This window comes from Grus americana, chromosome 9 (assembly GCF_028858705.1).
Source record: "Grus americana isolate bGruAme1 chromosome 9, bGruAme1.mat, whole genome shotgun sequence".
Classification (NCBI taxonomy): domain Eukaryota; kingdom Metazoa; phylum Chordata; class Aves; order Gruiformes; family Gruidae; genus Grus; species Grus americana.
The window spans coordinates 4,333,248-4,343,382 of NC_072860.1; positions in this window are offsets into that span (position 1 = coordinate 4,333,248).

The window sequence follows — 10,135 nt, forward strand, 5'->3', positions numbered from 1 at the left end:
TGCTAAAGAGCACTTTCACAGCTAGCACTAATGACTTGGTTTCTAGTGACAGAGAATTCTGACTACTTTGAGATCCCTAGCAGTTTGGGCATCAGGTGACTGCAGGAATTTTAATTTTAAGCACCTACTATAGTGTTATCTGGCCTGGCAACTTTTCTGTCATTCAGGACCCAGGAATAGATTTCCCTTTAATGTAGAATGACTTTGTTATGCAAGGTAACTATTTTCTTCCTTTAATTTCAAATGATGTTTGGGGGTTTTTTCCAATCTGTAACCACAGTATCAGCACCATGTCAGCTGTAGGTGGGATTATAAGCAAGAATTGCCAAAGTGTCTAAATATTAAGTATGGATATTCACGCAGTCAGATGTTGCATGGGGGTTGTCTTCATTAAAGTACTGTATTAGTAGCTGCCATTATGTTGCTCTCCTGCAGTGCAAGCATTCTGGATCAGAAGAGACCTGCCATTTCACACACACTCCAGCTGTTCCCTTCACCCACCACAGTCAAGCCTAGTATTTTCTTATTTTTAATGAGTTACGTGTGTGGAAAGGAAAAAAAAAAAGGAGGAAAAAAAAAAAAGGCAGAGGGAGATTTTTAGATTGTTTCCAGCATGAAGAAGCTGAGTGAGATCACATAAGGGCCGGAGGAAGGTTTTTCATGGCCATGTGAAATGCAGAGCTGCAAGGCTGACTCACTTCCTTGACTGCTCATTGTGACAAACCAACAGGGCAGTTGCCTTTGTCCCTGATGCTTTTGTTTCTGAGAGCACTGATGATTTCTACCCTGTTTTGTAGTCTCCTTTTGCTCCCGCTCTTCTGTTTTCTGGGCTCTTTATTACTCTGTTTTGATTTTGGTTTTACTGTCCTTCAGGGATGTTTCCAATCTCTTTATGTCTCATCTTAAAACTACACGTGGTTCAGGGCTCCAACTGATAGCCCCAGGATGCCTGGTCATGGCTTTGCATGTCATAGTCAAGCAAGCTGAAATCCCAGCCTAAATCAGTGCACAATCTGACGCAACTCCTATGTTTGTTAATGCATTGAGGAAAAGCTGTGCCCAGTGGAGCCAAAGCACCAAGGAAGGTAGTGTCCCTTCATAAGGACTGGCCCAAGCCCCCCACCATTGCAGTATGGACTGCATGCACGTGCCCTGCCTGCCTCTAGCAGCTCTGGAGGCCCTTTTGTCTCTGCTCAGTGCCACACTTGCACTGGAGCACTGTGCTTTTGTACCTTGTCTTCTGCCAGCATCATGCCTCCTTCATACAGCAGAACCCTCCCAGAATAGGTGTAGATCAATCCTGTAGAATGTCCTGACAAGTGGGGGCGATCTGTGGGTATCACACTGATGTTCAGAAGTTCTTACCTGGTGGTGTTTGGATCCTCTTAGCCCATGCCATATTGGAGCTAGGGGCTTGCAGAGCAGGACTCCTGCTCTGTTTAGAAAGCCTGCTCCATCTTGCAAAGAACTAGCATAATCATGACTGCAAACCTGAATGCCAAGCTGTTCCTTGTGCTTCACATCCTCTGCAACTTTGGGTAGTTGCACAGCAATTTGCAGAAAGCATGCTGACAATAACACAAACACTTGCTGGTCCGTGCACAGGAATATCCCAACTCTGGGCATGTAACCAACAAAGCATGTAAGCTTCTGTTTCTCTCTTTCTTTGAACCATCTTTCAGCTTCAGATAATCTTCAGAGAAAAGGATTCAAACCTCCATATCAAAGCCATATACCCAGTGGTCATGAAAAACTGCAGAATAAACAAGATTTGTCTTGTAGCAAGGGCTGAGGGGAGGGAGTGGGTGTTGTTGCTCTCACGTTGCTTGTCACACTCTTAGAATGGAGTAGGGCCTGGGAAAGTGGTGCTGAGCTGATACAGGTCAAGCAGAGTGGCATTTTAAGGTCCCTGTGCTCTAGCTATGTCTGATCCCTCCTTGCAACATTAATTGCTTCTGTACTGCTTTAAACCCTGCTGTGAGGGAGTAATCCAGCCCCTGAAGTGTCATTTGGAAAGAAGGATGGGTTAAAGCTCTGGAGGTTTGATAGCAGACCACCAGTACTTAAAATCTGAGAACTCTGTATAGTCTGGAGACCTTTATAGCTGTGCTGAATTACCACTGGCCTAAAATATTGCCAGAATGCATTACTTGTCTCTGGAAGCCATTTGTTTTCATTTACTGCACAAAGTAAAACAGGCCCAGGGTTACTAACAGCTCAGTCCGTGCTGGGACTGTTACTCTGTTGCACTGGTAAATGCCATTGTCACTTACAAGTGCCATTGTCACTGATGTAGCACAAGCAGCTCTGCTAGCTTCTCCAGCTTGGTGGCAGAGCATAGGTGCTTGGATCTTAGGGAAATGGATGTTTAGACCAGGCTTGGCAGAGGATTTAAGGAAGGGATGCACAGGGAAGGTTCTTGTGACAGGCCTTGGAGGGAGGAGGTAGGTAAGAGGTAGCAGAGAGGTTTCCTGTGCCTTGCAGCCTACTGCTGGGGGCACTGCCTGTCTCTTGTGTTTGAGCAGTCTGTTCAAAGACCAAACCTGTAATTGGAAGGAAGAGACTTTGTGTGTGTGGTGAGCAAATGAGCACTTAACACAACTATGAGGTGTGTATCCACAACAGACCACCTCTCTAGCAGCCCAGTGCTGCCCTGGTGTAAGGTTCAAGTGTTATAACTAGCAATTGGCTGTGATGCTCAGCGTTGCTAGTACCACTAGCTGAGAAGCTTGGAGTGTTTCATTTAAATTGCACTGTAAAGGTGAAATAAAGGGATAATATCTCTGTTTTACAGAAAGGGAGACTTAAACTAAGAAGAGTTTATATAACTGTCCACATGGAAACCTTTTTAAAAAAGCAGAATGTAACCAGGTGAATGGTTAACCAGTCTGTCTGCACTGGATGCATACAATCATTTAATGGGTAGGATCTGTACCTAAATTCTGTCTCTTATAGCTAACAACCAGAGTAGTCCCTAATGTGCTGAAGAGCTTCTGGAGCAAGGAAGTTGTATCCTTGGTAGAGGAGGATGAAGCTAGAATACATTTAAATGAACCAGACAGATGCAAGTCTCTGGAACCCGATGGGATGCATCCAGACATGGACTTACAAGAGCAAGTTCAGCAAGGGGACACAAAGATGATTAAGGGCTTGAAGCATCTCTCATATAAGAACAGGCTGGAGAGAGTTCAGATTGTTCAGTGAAAAAAGTGGCTCAGAAGAGGCTCTATCAATGTGTTTAAACCCCTGATGGGATTAGTAAAGAAGTTTGAGACAAATGCTTCTCAGTTGTTCCCAGTGAAAGGGCATGCAGCAATGGACACAAACTGAAATTCAGAAAATTCTACTTAAATGTCAAAGAACTCTTTTGCTGTGAGGGTGGTCGAATCCTGGAACAGGTAGCCCAGAGAGGTTGTGGAGTCTCTGTCCTCAGAGATTCAAATCCTGACTGGCCACAGTCCTGAGGAACCTGCTCTAGGTGACTCTGCTTTGAGAAGGGCATTGGACTAGGTAATCTCCAGAGGTGCCTTCCAACCTCAGCCCGTCTGTGATTCCCTGGAAAGGCAGTGGTTCAGTGCAGGCACGGTAGTTGGAGCACTATCTTTAACATAACATAACTCTATGTTCTACTCTTATTCCAAGAGACCTATCGTCAATCTAACTTTGAAATCTGTATTTCCTGGCTTATGAGATCACCCATAGAGGTAGACTCTCATTTCCTGAAATGATAAGAGCCCAACAGATAAGCAAAGGGCAAGAGCTTGCTCAATCTGTTCGTTATATAACCACATAAATATAACAGTCACTTTTCTTAGCATCAGGTACTTACTCTGTAATTGGTATCACTTAATGTAAAGCGTTGTTCTCCATTTCCCTTCTCAGTTTTAATGGTTGATGTAATTGCAGTTTTGCAAACTGTGGTAGCATACCAATGCACTCGCTTCTGTATCAAGTAAAGTACTTGGCGCTATTCACAATACATTATTCTAAGGCTTGGATGATCACAGAAATAGGACCAAATTGTGGATGCAGGCAATTTGTTTGGTATCATGAAAGGAACAAAATACTAAGACAGTCCTTGAGAAAGAAACCCATAGTACCTAGAAAAAGATTATTTTATTTTTACATAAATTATGGTTTTTTATTTCAGGTACAGAAATTGCTGCAGTATTAACCCAACTACTTGAATTTTCATATGAGATAGGTAGAAAATTCCACTATAAAGAGAAACTCTGCAGATAAGTGGGATACAGAAAAGTTAAATGTATTCAATAGTTTGAAAATTCAGAACTGCTGTAAGGTGCAGGTGTCTGGTGTTTGAGTCAGCACTTCAGCTACAGTTGCAGAGCTTGTCGGGAGTATCTGGTTTCACTGAACACGCTCGCCTGTGTAATAACTGACTTGGGTATGAGCTCCACCAAGCTTTGGGGATGCTCCTGTCTCTGCTTTATTCAGGGTGGAAAATAAGCTACTTTTTATATAAACAGTGATCTGATTAATACTGACCCCACTAGAGAATTAAAGTTGCTCCCTCTAGGCTGTAGTGCCTAGCGGTTGCAGTGTAATTTGCTGTTTTGCGTATTTGTATACAGTTAGCTTTGGTAGGTCACTCACTAGGTGACTTTTGGATATAAATGAGATGGTCATAAACTTGGTCTGAAGCTGTGTTCAGATGGCTCGCACCTGATGCACTGAGGACAACCACTTAGAGGAATATCATAGGAAAGAATGAGATGTAGGATGGAAATGAAGGTTTTCATTCAACCTTGCCTCAGGGGTTGATTCAACTCAAATGCCGCTTGCTTTTTCGTTTTACTGTGTCCTATGAGAACCTCTGCCTGCCACTGCAGAGAGATGAGCAGAATTTGAAGATGCAGTGGAGGCACCAGACATGACAGAGGGGAGTGAACTGATGCCTGTGGATTTGCCACTTGGTGTTACAGTTATCTCCTTAAGCTGTGAGGCAAAAAGCTTGCTGGATAATGGGAAGGTAAGCTTAGCTGGGGGAGCGAGGATCATCTCTGAAACACCTGCATGTCTGAATAATGCTTTCAGAAGAGCTGGTCAGAAAAATAGTTTTCTTGCAAGAAATACTCATAAAATCTCATCTTTGTCTGCTTTGTACTGGACACTGATGTTTCCAGTTTTGGGGTGGGGGAAGAGGAAAGAAATTGCTATACTTCATTGTAAATGGTCAGTAGAAGAGTGAAAGCTCCTGCTTGGAAATACAGGCAAGGTTCTCATGCAAGCTGTCCTTTGAAGTCTTTCCACAGAATAGAACAGGGATTAGTTCTGGTCTGAATACTAACTCAGTCAGTTTTAGTAAACAAAGTATGCTTTCATTTGCAGTGAGGTCCCAACTAAAATGCATTTGCAACTGTTTATATGGGCGGTATTTAGCACCTCACCTTCAGCTCAGTGCAGGGACAGGACACCTCCCTTCCCTGGAACTGCCTCACCACTTCTCATTAACTTGGGTTTACTGGGATTTGATGAAAACCATAATCTCACCTCCCTGCCCGCAGTGTCTTACTGTCTTTAACAGAAACAATCAAACACAGCTCTGAGCTTCTCATTTTCCCCATGTGCTGCTAAAATATAGCACAGCATGCTGCAACATCTGTAGGTGATTCTATGCATGAAGGAGTATATTGATGCCTCTGCAAAATACTAGATTGGGGTCACTTCTGAAGCATTTGGTAATACTTCTGTTGAAGGGAGAAGCAGACTGTTTTGTTTACAGCACAGGAATTTCCTTTATTTAAAATGGATCTTTGAGAGCCTTCATTTAGCTGTAAAACTGGGGTGCAAGCTGGCATGTGGATTCATTGGTATTCTGCTCATTTACACCAGTGCAGATTTTAACCTGTTTTCTTGCACCATGTATAGACAAATCCAGCAAGTTTGGAGGGTTTCTTCACATTCCCCACAAATTACTAATATGTTCTTGGGAGCTTTGTTTTTACCAAAGTGTTGGCCTATCCAGCAATGCAAGTGCTTGAAGATGCACAGTGTGCACGCCATTCAAGTCAACATGGTTATTTTCGTGCCTAAAGTTAAGCACACTGACTGCTTGGGCCAGCACCCTGACAGAGCTGGAGTAATGGAAATATTTCTGGATTTCTTTTTTGTAGTGAGGATGAAGAAAGCACCAAAAAAATGTTTGTTCTGCTAAATTGACATATGTCCATCGAGGAAAGTAGTTGTGCTTTGCATGGGTTGAATTTATGTGAAGTTTTCTATTGCAATTACATAAGGAAGATACATCCTAGCCTGACTGATCATAGGTGCATAGCTTTAACCTAATCAGTGGAACTAATTGCTGTTATCTGAACAGCAGCCAGAGATATTGATCAGGAAAAAAGCTGTTTGGAATAGTGACATCTGAAACAATTGGTTTTAAAACAGTCAGAAATATAGCTATTGATTGACAGAAGGGGATTCTTCTGGCCTGTAAGTGTACAATTTTGCTTTCTTAACTCAGCAGGATGCTGTGGTGTGAAACTTGAGAATAATCTTTAAAAAAAAGTTTTAAGAAAAAAATATTAAGCAGGGTGGCTGAACATCTTTCAGAGAAAACTATGAAGGAGTATGGGAAGCCAGGGTTATTTTCCTGATTTTCTCAGCCATCCAAATCAGAGATTGAAAACATTACCTAGATTTATCTGGGAAGATATAAGAGGGGACATTGTTCAGAATCTGTCTGGGAAGTCCATATGCACATCACTTTCCTGGGACTGGGAGATGGTTAAGTCATATTTACAAACTGAGAAACATGGAAATTAAGTGGTTTGTGGTGCTGAGCAGCTGAGAAATCAGTACTAGGATCTGTTCTAGAACTTAGGCAAACAGTCCTGGTGGGAGGGATTTTACCTTGATGTGTTTTCTTCAGGCCTCTGATTATCTGCCTTAATTCATGCCTGCACAGAGGCATGGCATGTCACACTATATTGAACCTCCACATCAGGAGAAATTTCAGGTAGTGAAATTGTTCACTTTAGTATTTTTCCCGAGTAGTTAAAGAACAAGTGTCTCTGTTTTCCCCTTGTCAGCCAGTCATGGCAAAAGCAAACTAATTTGAAATACAGTCTGTAAAGACTCACAATCCAGACGTTCAATGCATGTATTGAGAGTCCGTCTGTTATCATGCATGGTCTGATATGCATGACACAGTTGTGTCTCCATCTGCTGAACTAGGCAGTTGCTTGAAAGATGGTAACAAAAGTTACATGTTGATGATGCTTATGTTGCTATGAATTGAAGATAGATCACTTCTAGCTATACAGACAGGAGAGGTCAATTTAGAATGAGCTTGAACCAGGGAAATTGAAAATTAACATTTCCTCTTCAAAATCTCTGTCCAAAGAGAATTGTGTTTCTTTTGTTGTTCTTCCTCCACTTTGGAATAATGTGCAATCTTTGCCTGCATCAGGCATGGGCCTTTTCTAGGGCTCGGGCTTCCAGGGAGGGTTGGGTTTGCTGCATGCAAACCAGGCAGTTGAGCTGAGCCTGCTTTGGATAAGGGAGTGTTAAAATATCTTCCAGCCATCATGTCCTGTAGTCTGTGTGTAAAGACACATGGTGCTGGTCTTGAATTACCAGCCCTTATCCTCTGTATTCTAGGCTGTTTCTTATTTAAACACTGTTAATTGTTGTTGTTTATGATCATATCAAAGGTCTCCGAAAAAGTCAACCAAGACTGATATCCTCAGTGCACGCACAGGGTGGAACAGCTTACTGCTTCTTGTGAACTTGTCCATATCTGTCATGTCACCATCTCTCTCTTGGGAGTGAGAGAAGTGAGATGTGACAATGTGAAGTGGCTTTTTCCAACATTGCACAAACTGCCTGTGACAGAGCTGGGAAAACTGACCCAGAACATCTCAGGCCCAGGCCACAGCTCTTGGCCCATCCTCCTGTGTTAAAGCACAGCCTGGGGAAACCCACATCCCAGAGCCCCAAAAGTGTATCGCCAGCTTTCATTTATCTCACATGCTTGCCCAGCAACCCCTGCAAGGCTGCGTAAGGCTGATGCCAGTCTCTTTCCAGCATAGTAGGAACACTCCTGTTTAGGGGCCTGAAGTTTTCAGAGCGTGGTAGCTGCTCAAGGGTTAGTGCAAAGCCGTTTCATCTGCTAGCTTGGAGAACAAGGAGGAGAACTGAAATACCCCCTCTGCTTCCAGCAGAAGAAAAATCCTGTGACTTTATCATAAATAGTTCTTCTGCTGAAGCAGCTAGGGATTTGAGCATGGAAATTTGGCATGGAAATAGCTTTTCATTACAATCATGTCTCTGAACATTCCCTTGAAAAACTGCTTTTGATCAGAAGCAGAGTTGGAAAGTGTTGCCTTGCAGAGATTGCAAACTGCAAACCTGCAGGTTTTTTCACTACCCATGAATATGATCATTATCATTATCCCAGGCTGTTATTTGCAGGGCAGGAGTGCTTCAGAGCTCCTGAGAGCGCTGAAACAACACCGATATACCCATTTCTAAACAGGGACGAGGAATGCCGCTGCTTCTCTGCAGGATTGTGCTGCTGAGGTGGGGGAGCGAGGGGCAGGCTTCGGCGGCATGGAGGGGAGGTGTCGGTGGGGCAGCTGCGTAGTGGCAGGATTTCCAGGAAAGTCCTTGTTTCCTGGTGAATTTTGAGATCGGCTGCCCAGGGGCCCCTCCCCGTGGGCCGTCTGGGTTGTGCCGGTGCCGGCTGCGTGGGGCCGCGTCCCTGCGCAAGGGGCTGCGGGCCAGTCTCCTCCCGCCACCGGCAGTGGCTGCTAGCGGCGTTCCTTGGGTCAGCCATCAGCGTTTCCTAACCGAAAAAAGCAGTCCGTTTCGGGGCTGGTTGAGTAACCCGCGTTTGTCGGCGTTCCTCGGTGCTCCCGCAGGAACAGAGGAGGGCGAGCGGGTGCAGCCGCCCAGGCGGACACGGGGCCGTTGCCCGGGCCGCGGCCAGCAGCAGCAGCGGGGCCTCGCCGCAGAACTCTGCTCGCTCCGCCATCGCCGGTGTCGGGCCGCCATCTAGCGGACGGCGGCGGGGCTGTGCCTGGCGGCCGTTGGGCGCGAGGGCGGCCGTTGGGCGCGAGGGCGGCCGTTGGGCGCGAGGGCGGCCGTTGGGCGCGAGGGCGGCCGTTGGGCGCGAGGGCGGCCGTTGGGCGCGAGGGCGGCCGTTGGGCGCGAGGGCGGCCGTTGGGCGCGAGGGCGGCCGAGTTTCCAGCGAGAGGCAGGCTGCCGGCGTGCTGGGTGGCCGCTACTCAGGGAGCACCCCAAGCAGGGTAAGCTCATCTTTGCCCCTGAAAGCTTTGGGTGCTTGTCAGCGATCTTTTGGGGTCACTCTCTTCCTGACTTTACCTGTCATATCTAAAGGCTTACTACTTTGTAAAATGCATCGTTAACTCTGGTACCTGAAGTATGGGGAGACTTAGGTGGCATCAGTATTGGATCCACCATATTCAGTGAGATTAAGCCCAGTATTGTCAGTCTGAAACTTTTACAACCTGCACCTTAAAAATCATCATCAAATGGATGTTAAGCTTTAAATGATTCATGCAGATACATTTGGAGTTTTTATTTACCCTGTGAGTCTTGGAGCCTTCTAGAGATGCCTTGAAAACTCAAACCTAATGAGAGAACCTGTGGTAATTGGAAGACTCCCAAACCAGTGCGTTACTGTCAGTCTGTTGTTACAAGTTAGTTAAGTGCTCACATTGTACTGGGGGAAACTTTGACCTCCACAGAAATGGAGGGAACAGCAAATGCTCCACGCTCACTTCAGTGTGGTGTACTGGAACTGCAACAGGAGAAAGGGACAAATAAAAGTACTTTCAGGAAAATAACCCAAGTTAATTACTGTGGTTGCATTTAACAACCACAAGCAGGACAGAGAGTGCGGCAGGAGAAGGGAAAGCAGTAATGGAAGCAAAGCCTATTCTCTAAGCTATTGCCAGTTCAGGAGCATGGCACTTTGGGCAGGTATGGAGCTGCTAAGCCTTGCACTGCAAATTTAGTTCCCTAACTTGTTCTGATGTGGAAATTTCAGTAAAGGTGGGCTTTCTGGTGGGCAGGGTTAAGTGTACGTAACGGTCTGCTTAGCCTAGGAAATCCATCATATGGAACCGATGACTGATAAAATAAGCAT